Source organism: Pseudorca crassidens, chromosome 19, assembly GCF_039906515.1.
Source record: "Pseudorca crassidens isolate mPseCra1 chromosome 19, mPseCra1.hap1, whole genome shotgun sequence".
NCBI classification, from domain to species: Eukaryota; Metazoa; Chordata; class Mammalia; order Artiodactyla; family Delphinidae; genus Pseudorca; species Pseudorca crassidens.
This window is the reverse complement of record NC_090314.1, coordinates 23,799,146-23,823,431: the sequence shown is the minus strand read 5'-3', so window position 1 is coordinate 23,823,431 and position 24,286 is coordinate 23,799,146. Positions and strand designations below refer to the sequence as shown.

The following is a 24,286-nucleotide window of genomic DNA, read 5'->3' as shown; positions in this document are numbered from 1 at the left end:
ATTTTCCCAGTCTGGCTCCCGTGCAGAGAGGGCCTGGAGGCCGAGGTGGAAGGTAGCAGCGAGTTGGCCCGCGCTTGGCCCTCCTGCGGTTGCCGCTTCAGCACCAGACTGTCATACACACCTGGTAGTTGGCATTGCCTCCCGGGTTCCGGCTGAGTGGCATGAAGGTGGGCGGGGGTGGAGGGTGCTCGGTAGCCTGGACGTCGGGCAGGAGGTGAGAGGGGCGGAGGAGCAGCGCTGAGCTGGGAGCCGGGGCCCGCTGGTCCGAGGCCTCGGCCAGTACCGTGAGGGAGGCGGAGGTGGCCACAGGGCGCCGCAAGGGCAGGATCTCAGCCCATTCGGCCAGCGGGTGCCGCACCTCGTGGGGATCGCGGGAGTAATCCAAGTGTCCCGTGGAGGGATGCAGGCTGCGGTTGGACTCGCTGTGAGCACAGCTGGGGAGGCTACGTCTGTGGGCCGGTGGGGTGTCGCGCTACCAGGCTTCGGGCCGGTAGACCCGAGGCACCAGAGCGGATGGAGGCTCAGAGCCCTCCAGACCCAGACTCCGCCATGGGCCCAGTTGCCGTCATTTCGGCCCGCGAGCCCCTCGACCTGCACCTGGCCGCCCCCACCGGCGCCCAGCCCCGGCGCCGCCACCTGTGTGCCGGTGTGTCCCTCCACAGCTCCCTCCGACAAAAGCCCCCCCACACCCCGCCCCTGTGGCGTGTCACCGCGGCCGGGTGCAGGAGCGGGATCGAGGGCAGGGGCCGCTTCCCCGGGCCTGCCGGCCACCAGGGGCGGGGTCCTGAGCTCGGCGGGGGGTGTGGGGGCAAGGGTGGCCTTGCCGGGGCTGAGGGGCCGTGGCGACTCAATGGTGGCTCCCGGTGGCTTCGGGCCGGCTGCTGTCGGGCAGGAGGGCCGGCCCGGGCTGCGGCCGGGCTGCGCCTAGCTCCGCGTGGGCGGGCAGGACCGATGCCCAAGGGACCACGGGCCCCGGGGCCTGAAGCCTCCGGGGCCACGTCCCTGTGAGCGACGTGCGGGATCTTGGGCGGGGCGCCAAGCGCCGAAGGGTTTGCTGGGTCACGGCCGCCCTGGGCTGGGAGGTGGTCGCCAAACCCTCCGCCGCCGCCCGATACCCGAGACCTCCGTTCCCCCTGCCTGGGCGGGCGAGGGGGCCCTGCCGGGGCGGGCCGGCCGCCAGGCTGGCGTTAAGGCGCCAGCGCCAGCGAAACTGGGCCTCAAGAGGCCGCCCGCGGCCCCCCGCCCCCGTCTACGGCCATACCACCCTGAACGCGCCCGATCTCGTCTGATCTCGGAAGCTAAGCAGGGTCGGGCCTGGTTAGTACTTGGATGGGAGACCGCCTGGGAATACCGGGTGCTGTAGGCTTTTTGCCTCCCGCTCCGCCCGCCTTCTCCTTTACTCGCCCGCGGCGGGGGCCGCCGGCTCCGCCCCCGCCGGGCCCCGCTGCAGGACCCACCTCCTCAGGCCCCTCCCACCACGGCGCGCGCCGGCGGGGGCGCTCCCCGCCGGCCCGGCCGGCCAGGCGGCCAGAAGGCGGCCCTGGAAGGCCGCCGCACCCCAGACGCTCCCGGGGTGGCTGGCCCAGACCCAGACTCCGCCGCGGGCCCAGTGGCCGTCCTTTCGGCCCGCGAGCCCCTCGACCTGCACCTGGCCGCCCCCACCGGCGCCTAGCCCCGGCGCCGCCATCTGTGTGCCGGTGTGTCCCTCCACAGCTCCCTCCGACAAAAGCCCCGCCCCACCACCACCCCGCCCCTCTGGCGTGTCACCGCGGTTGGGTGCTGGAGCGGGATCGAGGGCAGGGGCCGCTTCCCCGGGCCTGCCGGCCACCAGGGGCGGGGTCCTGAGCTCGGCGGGGGGTGTGGGGGCAAGGGTGGCCTTGCCGGGGCTGAGGGGCCGTGGCGACTCAATGGTGGCTCCCGGTGGCTTCGGGCCGGCTGCTGTCGGGCAGGAGGGCCGGCCCGGGCTGCGGCCGGGCTGCGCCTAGCTCCGCGTGGGCGGGCAGGACCGATGCCCAAGGGACCACGGGCCCCGGGGCCTGAAGCCTCCGGGGCCACGTCCCTGTGAGCGACGTGCGGGATCTTGGGCGGGGCGCCAAGCGCCGAAGGGTTTGCTGGGTCACGGCCGCCCTGGGCTGGGAGGTGGTCGCCAAACCCTCCGCCGCCGCCCGATACCCGAGACCTCCGTTCCCCCTGCCTGGGCGGGCGAGGGGGCCCTGCCGGGGCGGGCCGGCCGCCAGGCTGGCGTTAAGGCGCCAGCGCCAGCGAAACTGGGCCTCAAGAGGCAGCCGTCGGCCCCCGCCCCCGTCTACGGCCATACCACCCTGAACGCGCCCGATCTCGTCTGATCTCGGAAGCTAAGCAGGGTCGGGCCTGGTTAGTACTTGGATGGGAGACCGCCTGGGAATACCGGGTGCTGTAGGCTTTTTGCCTCCCGCTCCGCCCGCCTTCTCCTTTACTCGCCCGCGGCGGGGGGGCCGCCGGCTCCGCCCCCGCCGAGCCCCGCTGCAGGCAGTAGTCAAGGTGGTTTACCTGCCCGAGCAGGAAGCTTGGGCGACGGCAGAAGTGGGAAGAAACTCTTGAGCGCAGGTTCTTGGGATCCACGGAGCAGCGCATGCACATGCCATGGGTGTCTACACAGCTGGCTTGCTTGTCTGTGGGGAAAGGCGAGATGGGTCAGGGCCTGGGTTCCTGAGGGGCTGAGAATCAAGGCAGGGATAGAAGAAAGGGGACAGGCCCACATCCCCTGAACCCACGCCGGCGCCCACTCACCTTTGTGGAAAATACGATTGAAAAGTGCCCGCAAGAATCTCTTCAGATGCCTCCAGAGTTGAGGGAAGAAGGGGAGGGGGGAGGCCGGGAGCAGGGTGAGCCCTGAAATCCAACCCTTGTCCTGTCACACCCCAGCAGCCCTCCCACCTCAGCCCCTTCAAGACCCCAGGGCTCCCCCAACCGCGCTGCACAGATCCTGCCCTGACCATAGTCACCATGTTGATCCCCACGTTGAGCAAGATGAAGCTGACCGGGATCAGAAGAATTGAGTATCCTTGCTCCTGGCATTTCCTGGGGATGGGGCCAGTGAACGGCTCGGCTCGGTAGTAGTTTCGCTCACCCATGGCCGTTGGTCCCAGGACTGCCTGGGCCCTCTGCCCTCCAGTTTTAACTGGGAGCCAGACTGGGTCATAATGGGGCAGGTGGTGAGGTCACAGTGAGGGAGGGGGATGAAAAGGAGGGCCCAGAGTGGCATTCCCTGGTAACCAGGGTCAGGTAAGCTGAGCCTGGACAGTCAAACAGGGCCCGGTGGCCGGCATACATCCCCTCGAGCGGTCACTCATTCGCTCACCGCCCGCTGACTCACTTGTTCAAATGACACATTGCGTCTCTTGGCCCCTCTTGAGACTAGGAAGACCTTGGCCTCAGAGGCCTGCTGAAGGCCTGGCTGGAGTCCAGAGCCTCAGCCTTCTTCATGCCCTTCACTGGGCCTGGAGCTGGACCTGCCCAGATGTGGAACCTCCCAGTTTGGAAGCAACGTCTTGTATGAGGCTCTCTGTGGACAGGGACAGCTGAGACACAGAGGAGGTGCCCAGAGACCAGGGGTTTGGAGTCTGCAGCTGCAGATGTACTTAGTGCATGGTATAGGACCAGGAGGGGCCTGCTGGCAGAACTGTGGCCACTAAACCAAAGGGACCCTCAGGCCAAGAAGGGGACACTGGCTTCTTATTGCAGGAAGCCAAGCGCAGGGACCCAGGCTGGCAGAAGGAGTGGCGCTTCCAAGCCACAGACCACCAATGTTTCCTGGACTCTGGAGCTCTTTATTCCTCTCTCCATGCCCTGCCGCCCCCTGCCCCTGCCCCCATTTGCTGCTGGTAAGTTCATTTTCCCAGTCTGGCTCCCGTGCAGAGAGGGCCTGGAGGCCGAGGTGGAAGGTAGCAGCGAGTTGGCCCGCGCTTGGCCCTCCTGCGGTTGCCGCTTCAGCACCAGACTGTCATACACACCTGGTAGTTGGCATTGCCTCCCGGGTTCCGGCTGAGTGGCATGAAGGTGGGCGGGGGTGGAGGGTGCTCGGTAGCCTGGACGTCGGGCAGGAGGTGAGAGGGGCGGAGGAGCAGCGCTGAGCTGGGAGCCGGGGCCCGCTGGTCCGAGGCCTCGGCCAGTACCGTGAGGGAGGCGGAGGTGGCCACAGGGCGCCGCAAGGGCAGGATCTCAGCCCATTCGGCCAGCGGGTGCCGCACCTCGTGGGGATCGCGGGAGTAATCCAAGTGTCCCGTGGAGGGATGCAGGCTGCGGTTGGACTCGCTGTGAGCACAGCTGGGGAGGCTACGTCTGTGGGCCGGTGGGGTGTCGCGCTACCAGGCTTCGGGCCGGTAGACCCGAGGCACCAGAGCGGATGGAGGCTCAGAGCCCTCCAGACCCAGACTCCGCCATGGGCCCAGTTGCCGTCATTTCGGCCCGCGAGCCCCTCGACCTGCACCTGGCCGCCCCCACCGGCGCCCAGCCCCGGCGCCGCCACCTGTGTGCCGGTGTGTCCCTCCACAGCTCCCTCCGACAAAAGCCCCCCCACACCCCGCCCCTGTGGCGTGTCACCGCGGCCGGGTGCAGGAGCGGGATCGAGGGCAGGGGCCGCTTCCCCGGGCCTGCCGGCCACCAGGGGCGGGGTCCTGAGCTCGGCGGGGGGTGTGGGGGCAAGGGTGGCCTTGCCGGGGCTGAGGGGCCGTGGCGACTCAATGGTGGCTCCCGGTGGCTTCGGGCCGGCTGCTGTCGGGCAGGAGGGCCGGCCCGGGCTGCGGCCGGGCTGCGCCTAGCTCCGCGTGGGCGGGCAGGACCGATGCCCAAGGGACCACGGGCCCCGGGGCCTGAAGCCTCCGGGGCCACGTCCCTGTGAGCGACGTGCGGGATCTTGGGCGGGGCGCCAAGCGCCGAAGGGTTTGCTGGGTCACGGCCGCCCTGGGCTGGGAGGTGGTCGCCAAACCCTCCGCCGCCGCCCGATACCCGAGACCTCCGTTCCCCCTGCCTGGGCGGGCGAGGGGGCCCTGCCGGGGCGGGCCGGCCGCCAGGCTGGCGTTAAGGCGCCAGCGCCAGCGAAACTGGGCCTCAAGAGGCCGCCCGCGGCCCCCCGCCCCCGTCTACGGCCATACCACCCTGAACGTGCCCGATCTCGTCTGATCTCGGAAGCTAAGCAGGGTCGGGCCTGGTTAGTACTTGGATGGGAGACCGCCTGGGAATACCGGGTGCTGTAGGCTTTTTGCCTCCCGCTCCGCCCGCCTTCTCCTTTACTCGCCCGCGGCGGGGGCCGCCGGCTCCGCCCCCGCCGGGCCCCGCTGCAGGACCCACCTCCTCAGGCCCCTCCCACCACGGCGCGCGCCGGCGGGGGCGCTCCCCGCCGGCCCGGCCGGCCAGGCGGCCAGAAGGCGGCCCTGGAAGGCAGCCGCACCCCAGACGCTCCCGGGGTGGCTGGCCCAGACCCAGACTCTGCCGCGGGCCCAGTGGCCGTCCTTTCGGCCCGCGAGCCCCTCGACCTGCACCTGGCCGCCCCCACCGGCGCCTAGCCCCGGCGCCGCCATCTGTGTGCCGGTGTGTCCCTCCACAGCTCCCTCCGACAAAAGCCCCGCCCCACCACCACCCCGCCCCTCTGGCGTGTCACCGCGGTTGGGTGCTGGAGCGGGATCGAGGGCAGGGGCCGCTTCCCCGGGCCTGCCGGCCACCAGGGGCGGGGTCCTGAGCTCGGCGGGGGGTGTGGGGGCAAGGGTGGCCTTGCCGGGGCTGAGGGGCCGTGGCGACTCAATGGTGGCTCCCGGTGGCTTCGGGCCGGCTGCTGTCAGGCAGGAGGGCCGGCCCGGGCTGCGGCCGGGCTGCGCCTAGCTCCGCGTGGGCGGGCAGGACCGATGCCCAAGGGACCACGGGCCCCGGGGCCTGAAGCCTCCGGGGCCACGTCCCTGTGAACGACGTGCGGGATCTTGGGCGGGGCGCCAAGCGCCGAAGGGTTTGCTGGGTCACGGCCGCCCTGGGCTGGGAGGTGGTCGCCAAACCCTCCGCCGCCGCCCGATACCCGAGACCTCCGTTCCCCCTGCCTGGGCGGGCGAGGGGGCCCTGCCGGGGCGGGCCGGCCGCCAGGCTGGCGTTAAGGCGCCAGCGCCAGCGAAACTGGGCCTCAAGAGGCAGCCGTCGGCCCCCGCCCCCGTCTACGGCCATACCACCCTGAACGCGCCCGATCTCGTCTGATCTCGGAAGCTAAGCAGGGTCGGGCCTGGTTAGTACTTGGATGGGAGACCGCCTGGGAATACCGGGTGCTGTAGGCTTTTTGCCTCCCGCTCCGCCCGCCTTCTCCTTTACTCGCCCGCGGCGGGGGGGCCGCCGGCTCCGCCCCCGCCGAGCCCCGCTGCAGGCAGTAGTCAAGGTGGTTTACCTGCCCGAGCAGGAAGCTTGGGCGACGGCAGAAGTGGGAAGAAACTCTTGAGCGCAGGTTCTTGGGATCCACGGAGCAGCGCATGCACATGCCATGGGTGCCTACACAGCTGGCTTGCTTGTCTGTGGGGAAAGGCGAGATGGGTCAGGGCCTGGGTTCCTGAGGGGCTGAGAATCAAGGCAGGGATAGAAGAAAGGGGACAGGCCCACATCCCCTGAACCCACGCCGGCGCCCACTCACCTTTGTGGAAAATACGATTGAAAAGTGCCCGCAAGAATCTCTTCAGATGCCTCCAGAGTTGAGGGAAGAAGGGGAGGGGGGAGGCCGGGAGCAGGGTGAGCCCTGAAATCCAACCCTTGTCCTGTCACACCCCAGCAGCCCTCCCACCTCAGCCCCTTCAAGACCCCAGGGCTCCCCCAACCGCGCTGCACAGATCCTGCCCTGACCATAGTCACCATGTTGATCCCCACGTTGAGCAAGATGAAGCTGACCGGGATCAGAAGAATTGAGTATCCTTGCTCCTGGCATTTCCTGGGGATGGGGCCAGTGAACGGCTCGGCTCGGTAGTAGTTTCGCTCACCCATGGCCGTTGGTCCCAGGACTGCCTGGGCCCTCTGCCCTCCAGTTTTAACTGGGAGCCAGACTGGGTCATAATGGGGCAGGTGGTGAGGTCACAGTGAGGGAGGGGGATGAAAAGGAGGGCCCAGAGTGGCATTCCCTGGTAACCAGGGTCAGGTAAGCTGAGCCTGGACAGTCAAACAGGGCCCGGTGGCCGGCATACATCCCCTCGAGCGGTCACTCATTCGCTCACCGCCCGCTGACTCACTTGTTCAAATGACACATTGCGTCTCTTGGCCCCTCTTGAGACTAGGAAGACCTTGGCCTCAGAGGCCTGCTGAAGGCCTGGCTGGAGTCCAGAGCCTCAGCCTTCTTCATGCCCTTCACTGGGCCTGGAGCTGGACCTGCCCAGATGTGGAACCTCCCAGTTTGGAAGCAACGTCTTGTATGAGGCTCTCTGTGGACAGGGACAGCTGAGACACAGAGGAGGTGCCCAGAGACCAGGGGTTTGGAGTCTGCAGCTGCAGATGTACTTAGTGCATGGTATAGGACCAGGAGGGGCCTGCTGGCAGAACTGTGGCCACTAAACCAAAGGGACCCTCAGGCCAAGAAGGGGACACTGGCTTCTTATTGCAGGAAGCCAAGCGCAGGGACCCAGGCTGGCAGAAGGAGTGGCGCTTCCAAGCCACAGACCACCAATGTTTCCTGGACTCTGGAGCTCTTTATTCCTCTCTCCATGCCCTGCCGCCCCCTGCCCCTGCCCCCATTTGCTGCTGGTAAGTTCATTTTCCCAGTCTGGCTCCCGTGCAGAGAGGGCCTGGAGGCCGAGGTGGAAGGTAGCAGCGAGTTGGCCCGCGCTTGGCCCTCCTGCGGTTGCCGCTTCAGCACCAGACTGTCATACACACCTGGTAGTTGGCATTGCCTCCCGGGTTCCGGCTGAGTGGCATGAAGGTGGGCGGGGGTGGAGGGTGCTCGGTAGCCTGGACGTCGGGCAGGAGGTGAGAGGGGCGGAGGAGCAGCGCTGAGCTGGGAGCCGGGGCCCGCTGGTCCGAGGCCTCGGCCAGTACCGTGAGGGAGGCGGAGGTGGCCACAGGGCGCCGCAAGGGCAGGATCTCAGCCCATTCGGCCAGCGGGTGCCGCACCTCGTGGGGATCGCGGGAGTAATCCAAGTGTCCCGTGGAGGGATGCAGGCTGCGGTTGGACTCGCTGTGAGCACAGCTGGGGAGGCTACGTCTGTGGGCCGGTGGGGTGTCGCGCTACCAGGCTTCGGGCCGGTAGACCCGAGGCACCAGAGCGGATGGAGGCTCAGAGCCCTCCAGACCCAGACTCCGCCATGGGCCCAGTTGCCGTCATTTCGGCCCGCGAGCCCCTCGACCTGCACCTGGCCGCCCCCACCGGCGCCCAGCCCCGGCGCCGCCACCTGTGTGCCGGTGTGTCCCTCCACAGCTCCCTCCGACAAAAGCCCCCCCACACCCCGCCCCTGTGGCGTGTCACCGCGGCCGGGTGCGGGAGCGGGATCGAGGGCAGGGGCCGCTTCCCCGGGCCTGCCGGCCACCAGGGGCGGGGTCCTGAGCTCGGCGGGGGGTGTGGGGGCAAGGGTGGCCTTGCCGGGGCTGAGGGGCCGTGGCGACTCAATGGTGGCTCCCGGTGGCTTCGGGCCGGCTGCTGTCGGGCAGGAGGGCCGGCCCGGGCTGCGGCCGGGCTGCGCCTAGCGCCGCGTGGGCGGGCAGGGCCGATGCCCAAGGGACCGCGGGCCCCGGGCCCTGAAGCCTCCGGGGCCACGTCCCTGTGAGCGACGTGCGGGATCTTGGGCGGGGCGCCAAGCGCCGAAGGGTTTGCTGGGTCACGGCCGCCCTGGGCTGGGAGGTGGTCGCCAAACCCTCCGCCGCCGCCCGATACCCGAGACCTCCGTTCCCCCTGCCTGGGCGGGCGAGGGGGCCCTGTCGGGGCGGGCCGGCCGCCAGGCTGGCGTTAAGGCGCCAGCGCCAGCGAAACTGGGCCTCAAGAGGCAGCCGTCGGCCCCCGCCCCCGTCTACGGCCATACCACCCTGAACGCGCCCGATCTCGTCTGATCTCGGAAGCTAAGCAGGGTCGGGCCTGGTTAGTACTTGGATGGGAGACCGCCTGGGAATACCGGGTGCTGTAGGCTTTTTGCCTCCCGCTCCGCCCGCCTTCTCCTTTACTCGCCCGCGGCGGGGGCCGCCGGCTCCGCCCCCGCCGGGCCCCGCTGCAGGACCCACCTCCTCAGGCCCCTCCCACCACGGCGCGCGCCGGCGGGGGCGCTCCCCGCCGGCCCGGCCGGCCAGGCGGCCAGAAGGCGGCCCTGGAAGGCAGCCGCACCCCAGACGCTCCCGGGGTGGCTGGCCCGGACCCAGACTCCGCCGCGGGCCCAGTGGCCGTCCTTTCGGCCCGCGAGCCCCTCGACCTGCACCTGGCCGCCCCCACCGGCGCCCAGCCCCGGCGCCGCCACCTGTGTGCCTGTGTGTCCCTCCACAGCTCCCTCCGACAAAAGCCCCGCCCCACCACCACCCCGCCCCTCTGGCGTGTCACCGCGGTTGGGTGCGGGAGCGGGATCGAGGGCAGGGGCCGCTTCCCCGGGCCTGCCGGCCACCAGGGGCGGGGTCCTGAGCTCGGCGGGGGGTGTGGGGGCAAGGGTGGCCTTGCCGGGGCAGAGGGGCCGTGGCGACTCAATGGTGGCTCCCGGTGGCTTCGGGCCGGCTGCTGTCGGGCAGGAGGGCCGGCCCGGGCTGCGGCCGGGCTGCGCCTAGCGCCGCGTGGGTGGGCAGGACCGATGCCCAAGGGACCGCGGGCCCCGGGCCCTGAAGCCTCCGGGGCCACGTCCCTGTGAGCGACGTGCGGGATCTTGGGCGGGGCGCCAAGCGCCGAAGGGTTTGCTGGGTCACGGCCGCCCTGGGCTGGGAGGTGGTCGCCAAACCCTCCGCCGCCGCCCGATACCCGAGACCTCCGTTCCCCCTGCCTGGGCGGGCGAGGGGGCCCTGCCGGGGCGGGCCGGCCGCCAGGCTGGCGTTAAGGCGCCAGCGCCAGCGAAACTGGGCCTCAAGAGGCCGCCCGCGGCCCCCCGCCCCCGTCTACGGCCATACCACCCTGAACGCGCCCGATCTCGTCTGATCTCGGAAGCTAAGCAGGGTCGGGCCTGGTTAGTACTTGGATGGGAGACCGCCTGGGAATACCGGGTGCTGTAGGCTTTTTGCCTCCCGCTCCGCCCGCCTTCTCCTTTACTCGCCCGCGGCGGGGGGGCCGCCGGCTCCGCCCCCGCCGAGCCCCGCTGCAGGCAGTAGTCAAGGTGGTTTACCTGCCCGAGCAGGAAGCTTGGGCGACGGCAGAAGTGGGAAGAAACTCTTGAGCGCAGGTTCTTGGGATCCACGGAGCAGCGCATGCACATGCCATGGGTGCCTACACAGCTGGCTTGCTTGTCTGTGGGGAAAGGCGAGATGGGTCAGGGCCTGGGTTCCTGAGGGGCTGAGAATCAAGGCAGGGATAGAAGAAAGGGGACAGGCCCACATCCCCTGAACCCACGCCGGCGCCCTCTCACCTTTGTGGAAAATACGATTGAAAAGTGCCCGCAAGAATCTCTTCAGATGCCTCCAGAGTTGAGGGAAGAAGGGGAGGGGGGAGGCCGGGAGCAGGGTGAGCCCTGAAATCCAACCCTTGTCCTGTCACACCCCAGCAGCCCTCCCACCTCAGCCCCTTCAAGACCCCAGGGCTCCCCCAACCGCGCTGCACAGATCCTGCCCTGACCATAGTTACCATGTTGATCCCCACGTTGAGCAAGATGAAGCTGACCGGGATCAGAAGAATTGAGTATCCTTGCTCCTGGCATTTCCTGGGGATGGGGCCAGTGAACGGCTCGGCTCGGTAGTAGTTTCGCTCACCCATGGCCGTTGGTCCCAGGACTGCCTGGGCCCTCTGCCCTCCAGTTTTAACTGGGAGCCAGACTGGGTCATAATGGGGCAGGTGGTGAGGTCACAGTGAGGGAGGGGGATGAAAAGGAGGGCCCAGAGTGGCATTCCCTGGTAACCAGGGTCAGGTAAGCTGAGCCTGGACAGTCAAACAGGGCCCGGTGGCCGGCATACATCCCCTCGAGCGGTCACTCATTCGCTCACCGCCCGCTGACTCACTTGTTCAAATGACACATTGCGTCTCTTGGCCCCTCTTGAGACTAGGAAGACCTTGGCCTCAGAGGCCTGCTGAAGGCCTGGCTGGAGTCCAGAGCCTCAGCCTTCTTCATGCCCTTCACTGGGCCTGGAGCTGGACCTGCCCAGATGTGGAACCTCCCAGTTTGGAAGCAACGTCTTGTATGAGGCTCTCTGTGGACAGGGACAGCTGAGACACAGAGGAGGTGCCCAGAGACCAGGGGTTTGGAGTCTGCAGCTGCAGATGTACTTAGTGCATGGTATAGGACCAGGAGGGGCCTGCTGGCAGAACTGTGGCCACTAAACCAAAGGGACCCTCAGGCCAAGAAGGGGACACTGGCTTCTTATTGCAGGAAGCCAAGCGCAGGGACCCAGGCTGGCAGAAGGAGTGGCGCTTCCAAGCCACAGACCACCAATGTTTCCTGGACTCTGGAGCTCTTTATTCCTCTCTCCATGCCCTGCCGCCCCCTGCCCCTGCCCCCATTTGCTGCTGGTAAGTTCATTTTCCCAGTCTGGCTCCCGTGCAGAGAGGGCCTGGAGGCCGAGGTGGAAGGTAGCAGCGAGTTGGCCCGCGCTTGGCCCTCCTGCGGTTGCCGCTTCAGCACCAGACTGTCATACACACCTGGTAGTTGGCATTGCCTCCCGGGTTCCGGCTGAGTGGCATGAAGGTGGGCGGGGGTGGAGGGTGCTCGGTAGCCTGGACGTCGGGCAGGAGGTGAGAGGGGCGGAGGAGCAGCGCTGAGCTGGGAGCCGGGGCCCGCTGGTCCGAGGCCTCGGCCAGTACCGTGAGGGAGGCGGAGGTGGCCACAGGGCGCCGCAAGGGCAGGATCTCAGCCCATTCGGCCAGCGGGTGCCGCACCTCGTGGGGATCGCGGGAGTAATCCAAGTGTCCCGTGGAGGGATGCAGGCTGCGGTTGGACTCGCTGTGAGCACAGCTGGGGAGGCTACGTCTGTGGGCCGGTGGGGTGTCGCGCTACCAGGCTTCGGGCCGGTAGACCCGAGGCACCAGAGCGGATGGAGGCTCAGAGCCCTCCAGACCCAGACTCCGCCATGGGCCCAGTTGCCGTCATTTCGGCCCGCGAGCCCCTCGACCTGCACCTGGCCGCCCCCACCGGCGCCCAGCCCCGGCGCCGCCACCTGTGTGCCGGTGTGTCCCTCCACAGCTCCCTCCGACAAAAGCCCCCCCACACCCCGCCCCTGTGGCGTGTCACCGCGGCCGGGTGCGGGAGCGGGATCGAGGGCAGGGGCCGCTTCCCCGGGCCTGCCGGCCACCAGGGGCGGGGTCCTGAGCTCGGCGGGGGGTGTGGGGGCAAGGGTGGCCTTGCCGGGGCTGAGGGGCCGTGGCGACTCAATGGTGGCTCCCGGTGGCTTCGGGCCGGCTGCTGTCGGGCAGGAGGGCCGGCCCGGGCTGCGGCCGGGCTGCGCCTAGCGCCGCGTGGGCGGGCAGGGCCGATGCCCAAGGGACCGCGGGCCCCGGGCCCTGAAGCCTCCGGGGCCACGTCCCTGTGAGCGACGTGCGGGATCTTGGGCGGGGCGCCAAGCGCCGAAGGGTTTGCTGGGTCACGGCCGCCCTGGGCTGGGAGGTGGTCGCCAAACCCTCCGCCGCCGCCCGATACCCGAGACCTCCGTTCCCCCTGCCTGGGCGGGCGAGGGGGCCCTGTCGGGGCGGGCCGGCCGCCAGGCTGGCGTTAAGGCGCCAGCGCCAGCGAAACTGGGCCTCAAGAGGCAGCCGTCGGCCCCCGCCCCCGTCTACGGCCATACCACCCTGAACGCGCCCGATCTCGTCTGATCTCGGAAGCTAAGCAGGGTCGGGCCTGGTTAGTACTTGGATGGGAGACCGCCTGGGAATACCGGGTGCTGTAGGCTTTTTGCCTCCCGCTCCGCCCGCCTTCTCCTTTACTCGCCCGCGGCGGGGGCCGCCGGCTCCGCCCCCGCCGGGCCCCGCTGCAGGCCCCACCTCCTCAGGCCCCTCCCACCACGGCGCGCGCCGGCGGGGGCGCTCCCCGCCGGCCCGGCCGGCCAGGCGGCCAGAAGGCGGCCCTGGAAGGCAGCCGCACCCCAGACGCTCCCGGGGTGGCTGGCCCGGACCCAGACTCCGCCGCGGGCCCAGTGGCCGTCCTTTCGGCCCGCGAGCCCCTCGACCTGCACCTGGCCGCCCCCACCGGCGCCCAGCCCCGGCGCCGCCACCTGTGTGCCTGTGTGTCCCTCCACAGCTCCCTCCGACAAAAGCCCCGCCCCACCACCACCCCGCCCCTCTGGCGTGTCACCGCGGTTGGGTGCGGGAGCGGGATCGAGGGCAGGGGCCGCTTCCCCGGGCCTGCCGGCCACCAGGGGCGGGGTCCTGAGCTCGGCGGGGGGTGTGGGGGCAAGGGTGGCCTTGCCGGGGCAGAGGGGCCGTGGCGACTCAATGGTGGCTCCCGGTGGCTTCGGGCCGGCTGCTGTCGGGCAGGAGGGCCGGCCCGGGCTGCGGCCGGGCTGCGCCTAGCGCCGCGTGGGCGGGCAGGACCGATGCCCAAGGGACCGCGGGCCCCGGGCCCTGAAGCCTCCGGGGCCACGTCCCTGTGAGCGACGTGCGGGATCTTGGGCGGGGCGCCAAGCGCCGAAGGGTTTGCTGGGTCACGGCCGCCCTGGGCTGGGAGGTGGTCGCCAAACCCTCCGCCGCCGCCCGATACCCGAGACCTCCGTTCCCCCTGCCTGGGCGGGCGAGGGGGCCCTGCCGGGGCGGGCCGGCCGCCAGGCTGGCGTTAAGGCGCCAGCGCCAGCGAAACTGGGCCTCAAGAGGCCGCCCGCGGCCCCCCGCCCCCGTCTACGGCCATACCACCCTGAACGCGCCCGATCTCGTCTGATCTCGGAAGCTAAGCAGGGTCGGGCCTGGTTAGTACTTGGATGGGAGACCGCCTGGGAATACCGGGTGCTGTAGGCTTTTTGCCTCCCGCTCCGCCCGCCTTCTCCTTTACTCGCCCGCGGCGGGGGCCGCCGGCTCCGCCCCCGCCGGGCCCCGCTGCAGGACCCACCTCCTCAGGCCCCTCCCACCACGGCGCGCGCCGGCGGGGGCGCTCCCCGCCGGCCCGGCCGGCCAGGCGGCCAGAAGGCGGCCCTGGAAGGCCGCCGCACCCCAGACGCTCCCGGGGTGGCTGGCCCAGACCCAGACTCCGCCGCGGGCCCAGTGGCCGTCCTTTCGGCCCGCGAGCCCCTCGACCTGCACCTGGCCGCCCCCACCGGCGCCTAGCCCCGGCGCCGCCATCTGTGTGCCGGTGTGTCCCTCCACAGCTCCCTCCGACAAAAGCCCCGCCCCACCACCACCCCGCCCCTCTGGCGTGTCACCGCGGTTGGGTGCTGGAGCGGGATCGAGGGCAGGGGCCGCTTCCCCGGGCCTGCCGGCCACCAGGGGCGGGGTCCTGAGCTCGGCGGGGGGTGTGGGGGCAAGGGTGGCCTTGCCGGGGCTGAGGGGCCGTGGCGACTCAATGGTGGCTCCCGGTGGCTTCGGGCCGGCTGCTGTCGGGCAGGAGGGCCGGCCCGGGCTGCGGCCGGGCTGCGCCTAGCTCCGCGTGGGCGGGCAGGACCGATGCCCAAGGGACCACGGGCCCCGGGGCCTGAAGCCTCCGGGGCCACGTCCCTGTGAGCGACGTGCGGGATCTTGGGCGGGGCGCCAAGCGCCGAAGGGTTTGCTGGGTCACGGCCGCCCTGGGCTGGGAGGTGGTCGCCAAACCCTCCGCCGCCGCCCGATACCCGAGACCTCCGTTCCCCCTGCCTGGGCGGGCGAGGGGGCCCTGCCGGGGTGGGCCGGCCGCCAGGCTGGCGTTAAGGCGCCAGCGCCAGCGAAACTGGGCCTCAAGAGGCAGCCGTCGGCCCCCGCCCCCGTCTACGGCCATACCACCCTGAACGCGCCCGATCTCGTCTGATCTCGGAAGCTAAGCAGGGTCGGGCCTGGTTAGTACTTGGATGGGAGACCGCCTGGGAATACCGGGTGCTGTAGGCTTTTTGCCTCCCGCTCCGCCCGCCTTCTCCTTTACTCGCCCGCGGCGGGGGGGCCGCCGGCTCCGCCCCCGCCGAGCCCCGCTGCAGGCAGTAGTCAAGGTGGTTTACCTGCCCGAGCAGGAAGCTTGGGCGACGGCAGAAGTGGGAAGAAACTCTTGAGCGCAGGTTCTTGGGATCCACGGAGCAGCGCATGCACATGCCATGGGTGCCTACACAGCTGGCTTGCTTGTCTGTGGGGAAAGGCGAGATGGGTCAGGGCCTGGGTTCCTGAGGGGCTGAGAATCAAGGCAGGGATAGAAGAAAGGGGACAGGCCCACATCCCCTGAACCCACGCCGGCGCCCACTCACCTTTGTGGAAAATACGATTGAAAAGTGCCCGCAAGAATCTCTTCAGATGCCTCCAGAGTTGAGGGAAGAAGGGGAGGGGGGAGGCCGGGAGCAGGGTGAGCCCTGAAATCCAACCCTTGTCCTGTCACACCCCAGCAGCCCTCCCACCTCAGCCCCTTCAAGACCCCAGGGCTCCCCCAACCGCGCTGCACAGATCCTGCCCTGACCATAGTCACCATGTTGATCCCCACGTTGAGCAAGATGAAGCTGACCGGGATCAGAAGAATTGAGTATCCTTGCTCCTGGCATTTCCTGGGGATGGGGCCAGTGAACGGCTCGGCTCGGTAGTAGTTTCGCTCACCCATGGCCGTTGGTCCCAGGACTGCCTGGGCCCTCTGCCCTCCAGTTTTAACTGGGAGCCAGACTGGGTCATAATGGGGCAGGTGGTGAGGTCACAGTGAGGGAGGGGGATGAAAAGGAGGGCCCAGAGTGGCATTCCCTGGTAACCAGGGTCAGGTAAGCTGAGCCTGGACAGTCAAACAGGGCCCGGTGGCCGGCATACATCCCCTCGAGCGGTCACTCATTCGCTCACCGCCCGCTGACTCACTTGTTCAAATGACACATTGCGTCTCTTGGCCCCTCTTGAGACTAGGAAGACCTTGGCCTCAGAGGCCTGCTGAAGGCCTGGCTGGAGTCCAGAGCCTCAGCCTTCTTCATGCCCTTCACTGGGCCTGGAGCTGGACCTGCCCAGATGTGGAACCTCCCAGTTTGGAAGCAACGTCTTGTATGAGGCTCTCTGTGGACAGGGACAGCTGAGACACAGAGGAGGTGCCCAGAGACCAGGGGTTTGGAGTCTGCAGCTGCAGATGTACTTAGTGCATGGTATAGGACCAGGAGGGGCCTGCTGGCAGAACTGTGGCCACTAAACCAAAGGGACCCTCAGGCCAAGAAGGGGACACTGGCTTCTTATTGCAGGAAGCCAAGCGCAGGGACCCAGGCTGGCAGAAGGAGTGGCGCTTCCAAGCCACAGACCACCAATGTTTCCTGGACTCTGGAGCTCTTTATTCCTCTCTCCATGCCCTGCCGCCCCCTGCCCCTGCCCCCATTTGCTGCTGGTAAGTTCATTTTCCCAGTCTGGCTCCCGTGCAGAGAGGGCCTGGAGGCCGAGGTGGAAGGTAGCAGCGAGTTGGCCCGCGCTTGGCCCTCCTGCGGTTGCCGCTTCAGCACCAGACTGTCATACACACCTGGTAGTTGGCATTGCCTCCCGGGTTCCGGCTGAGTGGCATGAAGGTGGGCGGGGGTGGAGGGTGCTCGGTAGCCTGGACGTCGGGCAGGAGGTGAGAGGGGCGGAGGAGCAGCGCTGAGCTGGGAGCCGGGGCCCGCTGGTCCGAGGCCTCGGCCAGTACCGTGAGGGAGGCGGAGGTGGCCACAGGGCGCCGCAAGGGCAGGATCTCAGCCCATTCGGCCAGCGGGTGCCGCACCTCGTGGGGATCGCGGGAGTAATCCAAGTGTCCCGTGGAGGGATGCAGGCTGCGGTTGGACTCGCTGTGAGCACAGCTGGGGAGGCTACGTCTGTGGGCCGGTGGGGTGTCGCGCTACCAGGCTTCGGGCCGGTAGACCCGAGGCACCAGAGCGGATGGAGGCTCAGAGCCCTCCAGACCCAGACTCCGCCATGGGCCCAGTTGCCGTCATTTCGGCCCGCGAGCCCCTCGACCTGCACCTGGCCGCCCCCACCGGCGCCCAGCCCCGGCGCCGCCACCTGTGTGCCGGTGTGTCCCTCCACAGCTCCCTCCGACAAAAGCCCCCCCACACCCCGCCCCTGTGGCGTGTCACCGCGGCCGGGTGCAGGAGCGGGATCGAGGGCAGGGGCCGCTTCCCCGGGCCTGCCGGCCACCAGGGGCGGGGTCCTGAGCTCGGCGGGGGGTGTGGGGGCAAGGGTGGCCTTGCCGGGGCTGAGGGGCCGTGGCGACTCAATGGTGGCTCCCGGTGGCTTCGGGCCGGCTGCTGTCGGGCAGGAGGGCCGGCCCGGGCTGCGGCCGGGCTGCGCCTAGCTCCGCGTGGGCGGGCAGGACCGATGCCCAAGGGACCACGGGCCCCGGGGCCTGAAGCCTCCGGGGCCACGTCCCTGTGAGCGACGTGCGGGATCTTGGGCGGGGCGCCAAGCGCCGAAGGGTTTGCTGGGTCACGGCCGCCCTGGGCTGGGAGGTGGTCGCCAAACCCTCCGCCGCCGCCCGATACCCGAGACCTCCGTTCCCCCTGCCTGGGCGGGCGAGGGGGCCCTGCCGGGGCGGGCCGGCCGCCAGGCTGGCGTTAAGGCGCCAGCGCCAGCGAAACTGGGCCTCAAGAGGCCGCCCGCGGCCCCCCGCCCCCGTCTACGGCCATACCACCCTGAACGTGCCCGATCTCGTCTGATCTCGGAAGCTAAGCAGGGTCGGGCCTGGTTAGTACTTGGATGGGAGACCGCCTGGGAATACCGGGTGCTGTAGGCTTTTTGCCTCCCGCTCCGCCCGCCTTCTCCTTTACTCGCCCGCGGCGGGGGCCGCCGGCTCCGCCCCCGCCGGGCCCCGCTGCAGGACCCACCTCCTCAGGCCCCTCCCACCACGGCGCGCGCCGGCGGGGGCGCTCCCCGCCGGCCCGGCCGGCCAGGCGGCCAGAAGGCGGCCCTGGAAGGCAGCCGCACCCCAGACGCTCCCGGGGTGGCTGGCCCAGACCCAGACTCTGCCGCGGGCCCAGTGGCCGTCCTTTCGGCCCGCGAGCCCCTCGACCTGCACCTGGCCGCCCCCACCGGCGCCTAGCCCCGGCGCCGCCATCTGTGTGCCGGTGTGTCCCTCCACAGCTCCCTCCGACAAAAGCCCCGCCCCACCACCACCCCGCCCCTCTGGCGTGTCACCGCGGTTGGGTGCTGGAGCGGGATCGAGGGCAGGGGCCGCTTCCCCGGGCCTGCCGGCCACCAGGGGCGGGGTCCTGAGCTCGGCGGGGGGTGTGGGGGCAAGGGTGGCCTTGCCGGGGCTGAGGGGCCGTGGCGACTCAATGGTGGCTCCCGGTGGCTTCGGGCCGGCTGCTGTCAGGCAGGAGGGCCGGCCCGGGCTGCGGCCGGGCTGCGCCTAGCTCCGCGTGGGCGGGCAGGACCGATGCCCAAGGGACCACGGGCCCCGGGGCCTGAAGCCTCCGGGGCCACGTCCCTGTGAGCGACGTGCGGGATCTTGGGCGGGGCGCCAAGCGCCGAAGGGTTTGCTGGGTCACGGCCGCCCTGGGCTGGGAGGTGGTCGCCAAACCCTCCGCCGCCGCCCGATACCCGAGACCTCCGTTCCCCCTGCCTGGGCGGGCGAGGGGGCCCTGCCGGGGCGGGCCGGCCGCCAGGCTGGCGTTAAGGCGCCAGCGCCAGCGAAACTGGGCCTCAAGAGGCCGCCCGCGGCCCCCGCCCCCGTCTACGGCCATACCACCCTGAACGCGCCCGATCTCGTCTGATCTCGGAAGCTAAGCAGGGTCGGGCCTGGTTAGTACTTGGATGGGAGACCGCCTGGGAATACCGGGTGCTGTAGGCTTTTTGCCTCCCGCTCCGCCCGCCTTCTCCTTTACTCGCCCGCGGCGGGGGCCGCCGGCTCCGCCCCCGCCGGGCCCCGCTGCAGGACCCACCTCCTCAGGCCCCTCCCACCACGGCGCGCGCCGGCGGGGGCGCTCCCCGCCGGCCCGGCCGGCCAGGCGGCCAGAAGGCGGCCCTGGAAGGCAGCCGCACCCCAGACGCTCCCGGGGTGGCTGGCCCAGACCCAGACTCCGCCGCGGGCCCAGTGGCCGTCCTTTCGGCCCGCGAGCCCCTCGACCTGCACCTGGCCGCCCCCACCGGCGCCTAGCCCCGGCGCCGCCATCTGTGTGCCGGTGTGTCCCTCCACAGCTCCCTCCGACAAAAGCCCCGCCCCACCACCACCCCGCCCCTCTGGCGTGTCACCGCGGTTGGGTGCTGGAGCGGGATCGAGGGCAGGGGCCGCTTCCCCGGGCCTGCCGGCCACCAGGGGCGGGGTCCTGAGCTCGGCGGGGGGTGTGGGGGCAAGGGTGGCCTTGCCGGGGCTGAGGGGCCGTGGCGACTCAATGGTGGCTCCCGGTGGCTTCGGGCCGGCTGCTGTCAGGCAGGAGGGCCGGCCCGGGCTGCGGCCGGGCTGCGCCTAGCTCCGCGTGGGCGGGCAGGACCGATGCCCAAGGGACCACGGGCCCCGGGGCCTGAAGCCTCCGGGGCCACGTCCCTGTGAGCGACGTGCGGGATCTTGGGCGGGGCGCCAAGCGCCGAAGGGTTTGCTGGGTCACGGCCGCCCTGGGCTGGGAGGTGGTCGCCAAACCCTCCGCCGCCGCCCGATACCCGAGACCTCCGTTCCCCCTGCCTGGGCGGGCGAGGGGGCCCTGCCGGGGCGGGCCGGCCGCCAGGCTGGCGTTAAGGCGCCAGCGCCAGCGAAACTGGGCCTCAAGAGGCAGCCGTCGGCCCCCGCCCCCGTCTACGGCCATACCACCCTGAACGCGCCCGATCTCGTCTGATCTCGGAAGCTAAGCAGGGTCGGGCCTGGTTAGTACTTGGATGGGAGACCGCCTGGGAATACCGGGTGCTGTAGGCTTTTTGCCTCCCGCTCCGCCCGCCTTCTCCTTTACTCGCCCGCGGCGGGGGGGCCGCCGGCTCCGCCCCCGCCGAGCCCCGCTGCAGGCAGTAGTCAAGGTGGTTTACCTGCCCGAGCAGGAAGCTTGGGCGACGGCAGAAGTGGGAAGAAACTCTTGAGCGCAGGTTCTTGGGATCCACGGAGCAGCGCATGCACATGCCATGGGTGCCTACACAGCTGGCTTGCTTGTCTGTGGGGAAAGGCGAGATGGGTCAGGGCCTGGGTTCCTGAGGGGCTGAGAATCAAGGCAGGGATAGAAGAAAGGGGACAGGCCCACATCCCCTGAACCCACGCCGGCGCCCACTCACCTTTGTGGAAAATACGATTGAAAAGTGCCCGCAAGAATCTCTTCAGATGCCTCCAGAGTTGAGGGAAGAAGGGGAGGGGGGAGGCCGGGAGCAGGGTGAGCCCTGAAATCCAACCCTTGTCCTGTCACACCCCAGCAGCCCTCCCACCTCAGCCCCTTCAAGACCCCAGGGCTCCCCCAACCGCGCTGCACAGATCCTGCCCTGACCATAGTCACCATGTTGATCCCCACGTTGAGCAAGATGAAGCTGACCGGGATCAGAAGAATTGAGTATCCTTGCTCCTGGCATTTCCTGGGGATGGGGCCAGTGAACGGCTCGGCTCGGTAGTAGTTTCGCTCACCCATGGCCGTTGGTCCCAGGACTGCCTGGGCCCTCTGCCCTCCAGTTTTAACTGGGAGCCAGACTGGGTCATAATGGGGCAGGTGGTGAGGTCACAGTGAGGGAGGGGGATGAAAAGGAGGGCCCAGAGTGGCATTCCCTGGTAACCAGGGTCAGGTAAGCTGAGCCTGGACAGTCAAACAGGGCCCGGTGGCCGGCATACATCCCCTCGAGCGGTCACTCATTCGCTCACCGCCCGCTGACTCACTTGTTCAAATGACACATTGCGTCTCTTGGCCCCTCTTGAGACTAGGAAGACCTTGGCCTCAGAGGCCTGCTGAAGGCCTGGCTGGAGTCCAGAGCCTCAGCCTTCTTCATGCCCTTCACTGGGCCTGGAGCTGGACCTGCCCAGATGTGGAACCTCCCAGTTTGGAAGCAACGTCTTGTATGAGGCTCTCTGTGGACAGGGACAGCTGAGACACAGAGGAGGTGCCCAGAGACCAGGGGTTTGGAGTCTGCAGCTGCAGATGTACTTAGTGCATGGTATAGGACCAGGAGGGGCCTGCTGGCAGAACTGTGGCCACTAAACCAAAGGGACCCTCAGGCCAAGAAGGGGACACTGGCTTCTTATTGCAGGAAGCCAAGCGCAGGGACCCAGGCTGGCAGAAGGAGTGGCGCTTCCAAGCCACAGACCACCAATGTTTCCTGGACTCTGGAGCTCTTTATTCCTCTCTCCATGCCCTGCCGCCCCCTGCCCCTGCCCCCATTTGCTGCTGGTAAGTTCATTTTCCCAGTCTGGCTCCCGTGCAGAGAGGGCCTGGAGGCCGAGGTGGAAGGTAGCAGCGAGTTGGCCCGCGCTTGGCCCTCCTGCGGTTGCCGCTTCAGCACCAGACTGTCATACACACCTGGTAGTTGGCATTGCCTCCCGGGTTCCGGCTGAGTGGCATGAAGGTGGGCGGGGGTGGAGGGTGCTCGGTAGCCTGGACGTCGGGCAGGAGGTGAGAGGGGCGGAGGAGCAGCGCTGAGCTGGGAGCCGGGGCCCGCTGGTCCGAGGCCTCGGCCAGTACCGTGAGGGAGGCGGAGGTGGCCACAGGGCGCCGCAAGGGCAGGATCTCAGCCCATTCGGCCAGCGGGTGCCGCACCTCGTGGGGATCGCGGGAGTAATCCAAGTGTCCCGTGGAGGGATGCAGGCTGCGGTTGGACTCGCTGTGAGCACAGCTGGGGAGGCTACGTCTGTGGGCCGGTGGGGTGTCGCGCTACCAGGCTTCGGGCCGGTAGACCCGAGGCACCAGAGCGGATGGAGGCTCAGAGCCCTCCAGACCCAGACTCCGCCATGGGCCCAGTTGCCGTCATTTCGGCCCGCGAGCCCCTCGACCTGCACCTGGCCGCCCCCACCGGCGCCCAGCCCCGGCGCCGCCACCTGTGTGCCGGTGTGTCCCTCCACAGCTCCCTCCGACAAAAGCCCCCCCACACCCCGCCCCTGTGGCGTGTCACCGCGGCCGGGTGCGGGAGCGGGATCGAGGGCAGGGGCCGCTTCCCCGGGCCTGCCGGCCACCAGGGGCGGGGTCCTGAGCTCGGCGGGGGGTGTGGGGGCAAGGGTGGCCTTGCCGGGGCTGAGGGGCCGTGGCGACTCAATGGTGGCTCCCGGTGGCTTCGGGCCGGCTGCTGTCGGGCAGGAGGGCCGGCCCGGGCTGCGGCCGGGCTGCGCCTAGCGCCGCGTGGGCGGGCAGGGCCGATGCCCAAGGGACCGCGGGCCCCGGGCCCTGAAGCCTCCGGGGCCACGTCCCTGTGAGCGACGTGCGGGATCTTGGGCGGGGCGCCAAGCGCCGAAGGGTTTGCTGGGTCACGGCCGCCCTGGGCTGGGAGGTGGTCGCCAAACCCTCCGCCGCCGCCCGATACCCGAGACCTCCGTTCCCCCTGCCTGGGCGGGCGAGGGGGCCCTGTCGGGGCGGGCCGGCCGCCAGGCTGGCGTTAAGGCGCCAGCGCCAGCGAAACTGGGCCTCAAGAGGCAGCCGTCGGCCCCCGCCCCCGTCTACGGCCATACCACCCTGAACGCGCCCGATCTCGTCTGATCTCGGAAGCTAAGCAGGGTCGGGCCTGGTTAGTACTTGGATGGGAGACCGCCTGGGAATACCGGGTGCTGTAGGCTTTTTGCCTCCCGCTCCGCCCGCCTTCTCCTTTACTCGCCCGCGGCGGGGGCCGCCGGCTCCGCCCCCGCCGGGCCCCGCTGCAGGACCCACCTCCTCAGGCCCCTCCCACCACGGCGCGCGCCGGCGGGGGCGCTCCCCGCCGGCCCGGCCGGCCAGGCGGCCAGAAGGCGGCCCTGGAAGGCAGCCGCACCCCAGACGCTCCCGGGGTGGCTGGCCCGGACCCAGACTCCGCCGCGGGCCCAGTGGCCGTCCTTTCGGCCCGCGAGCCCCTCGACCTGCACCTGGCCGCCCCCACCGGCGCCCAGCCCCGGCGCCGCCACCTGTGTGCCTGTGTGTCCCTCCACAGCTCCCTCCGACAAAAGCCCCGCCCCACCACCACCCCGCCCCTCTGGCGTGTCACCGCGGTTGGGTGCGGGAGCGGGATCGAGGGCAGGGGCCGCTTCCCCGGGCCTGCCGGCCACCAGGGGCGGGGTCCTGAGCTCGGCGGGGGGTGTGGGGGCAAGGGTGGCCTTGCCGGGGCAGAGGGGCCGTGGCGACTCAATGGTGGCTCCCGGTGGCTTCGGGCCGGCTGCTGTCGGGCAGGAGGGCCGGCCCGGGCTGCGGCCGGGCTGCGCCTAGCGCCGCGTGGGTGGGCAGGACCGATGCCCAAGGGACCGCGGGCCCCGGGCCCTGAAGCCTCCGGGGCCACGTCCCTGTGAGCGACGTGCGGGATCTTGGGCGGGGCGCCAAGCGCCGAAGGGTTTGCTGGGTCACGGCCGCCCTGGGCTGGGAGGTGGTCGCCAAACCCTCCGCCGCCGCCCGATACCCGAGACCTCCGTTCCCCCTGCCTGGGCGGGCGAGGGGGCCCTGCCGGGGCGGGCCGGCCGCCAGGCTGGCGTTAAGGCGCCAGCGCCAGCGAAACTGGGCCTCAAGAGGCCGCCCGCGGCCCCCCGCCCCCGTCTACGGCCATACCACCCTGAACGCGCCCGATCTCGTCTGATCTCGGAAGCTAAGCAGGGTCGGGCCTGGTTAGTACTTGGATGGGAGACCGCCTGGGAATACCGGGTGCTGTAGGCTTTTTGCCTCCCGCTCCGCCCGCCTTCTCCTTTACTCGCCCGCGGCGGGGGGGCCGCCGGCTCCGCCCCCGCCGAGCCCCGCTGCAGGCAGTAGTCAAGGTGGTTTACCTGCCCGAGCAGGAAGCTTGGGCGACGGCAGAAGTGGGAAGAAACTCTTGAGCGCAGGTTCTTGGGATCCACGGAGCAGCGCATGCACATGCCATGGGTGCCTACACAGCTGGCTTGCTTGTCTGTGGGGAAAGGCGAGATGGGTCAGGGCCTGGGTTCCTGAGGGGCTGAGAATCAAGGCAGGGATAGAAGAAAGGGGACAGGCCCACATCCCCTGAACCCACGCCGGCGCCCACTCACCTTTGTGGAAAATACGATTGAAAAGTGCCCGCAAGAATCTCTTCAGATGC

General features: G+C 69.9%; 14 non-coding genes across 14 annotated transcripts; all 14 read left to right on the top strand.

The window, feature by feature from the left end:
* The first annotated feature begins 1,247 nt into the window (after positions 1-1,247).
* LOC137213781 (5S ribosomal RNA) lies at positions 1,248-1,366 on the top strand. The gene has a single exon (XR_010938402.1). It is a non-coding gene; the product is annotated as a 5S ribosomal RNA (ribosomal RNA).
* Positions 1,367-2,303: 937 nt separating this feature from the next.
* Positions 2,304-2,422, top strand: LOC137213780 (5S ribosomal RNA). Its single transcript, XR_010938401.1, has one exon. It is a non-coding gene; the product is annotated as a 5S ribosomal RNA (ribosomal RNA).
* Positions 2,423-5,118: 2,696 nt separating this feature from the next.
* Positions 5,119-5,237, top strand: LOC137213521 (5S ribosomal RNA). The gene has a single exon (XR_010938158.1). It is a non-coding gene; the product is annotated as a 5S ribosomal RNA (ribosomal RNA).
* A 937-nt stretch (positions 5,238-6,174) lies between these two features.
* LOC137213779 (5S ribosomal RNA) lies at positions 6,175-6,293 on the top strand. The gene has a single exon (XR_010938400.1). It is a non-coding gene; the product is annotated as a 5S ribosomal RNA (ribosomal RNA).
* A 2,695-nt stretch (positions 6,294-8,988) lies between these two features.
* LOC137213777 (5S ribosomal RNA) lies at positions 8,989-9,107 on the top strand. Its single transcript, XR_010938398.1, has one exon. It is a non-coding gene; the product is annotated as a 5S ribosomal RNA (ribosomal RNA).
* A 938-nt stretch (positions 9,108-10,045) lies between these two features.
* On the top strand, positions 10,046-10,164 carry LOC137213776 (5S ribosomal RNA). The gene has a single exon (XR_010938397.1). It is a non-coding gene; the product is annotated as a 5S ribosomal RNA (ribosomal RNA).
* Positions 10,165-12,859: 2,695 nt separating this feature from the next.
* On the top strand, positions 12,860-12,978 carry LOC137213775 (5S ribosomal RNA). Its single transcript, XR_010938396.1, has one exon. It is a non-coding gene; the product is annotated as a 5S ribosomal RNA (ribosomal RNA).
* A 938-nt stretch (positions 12,979-13,916) lies between these two features.
* On the top strand, positions 13,917-14,035 carry LOC137213774 (5S ribosomal RNA). The gene has a single exon (XR_010938395.1). It is a non-coding gene; the product is annotated as a 5S ribosomal RNA (ribosomal RNA).
* Positions 14,036-14,972: 937 nt separating this feature from the next.
* On the top strand, positions 14,973-15,091 carry LOC137213773 (5S ribosomal RNA). The gene has a single exon (XR_010938394.1). It is a non-coding gene; the product is annotated as a 5S ribosomal RNA (ribosomal RNA).
* A 2,696-nt stretch (positions 15,092-17,787) lies between these two features.
* Positions 17,788-17,906, top strand: LOC137213520 (5S ribosomal RNA). Its single transcript, XR_010938157.1, has one exon. It is a non-coding gene; the product is annotated as a 5S ribosomal RNA (ribosomal RNA).
* Positions 17,907-18,843: 937 nt separating this feature from the next.
* LOC137213772 (5S ribosomal RNA) lies at positions 18,844-18,962 on the top strand. The gene has a single exon (XR_010938393.1). It is a non-coding gene; the product is annotated as a 5S ribosomal RNA (ribosomal RNA).
* Positions 18,963-19,899: 937 nt separating this feature from the next.
* LOC137213771 (5S ribosomal RNA) lies at positions 19,900-20,018 on the top strand. Its single transcript, XR_010938392.1, has one exon. It is a non-coding gene; the product is annotated as a 5S ribosomal RNA (ribosomal RNA).
* A 2,695-nt stretch (positions 20,019-22,713) lies between these two features.
* Positions 22,714-22,832, top strand: LOC137213770 (5S ribosomal RNA). Its single transcript, XR_010938391.1, has one exon. It is a non-coding gene; the product is annotated as a 5S ribosomal RNA (ribosomal RNA).
* A 938-nt stretch (positions 22,833-23,770) lies between these two features.
* Positions 23,771-23,889, top strand: LOC137213769 (5S ribosomal RNA). The gene has a single exon (XR_010938390.1). It is a non-coding gene; the product is annotated as a 5S ribosomal RNA (ribosomal RNA).
* The last annotated feature ends 397 nt before the right edge of the window (positions 23,890-24,286 follow it).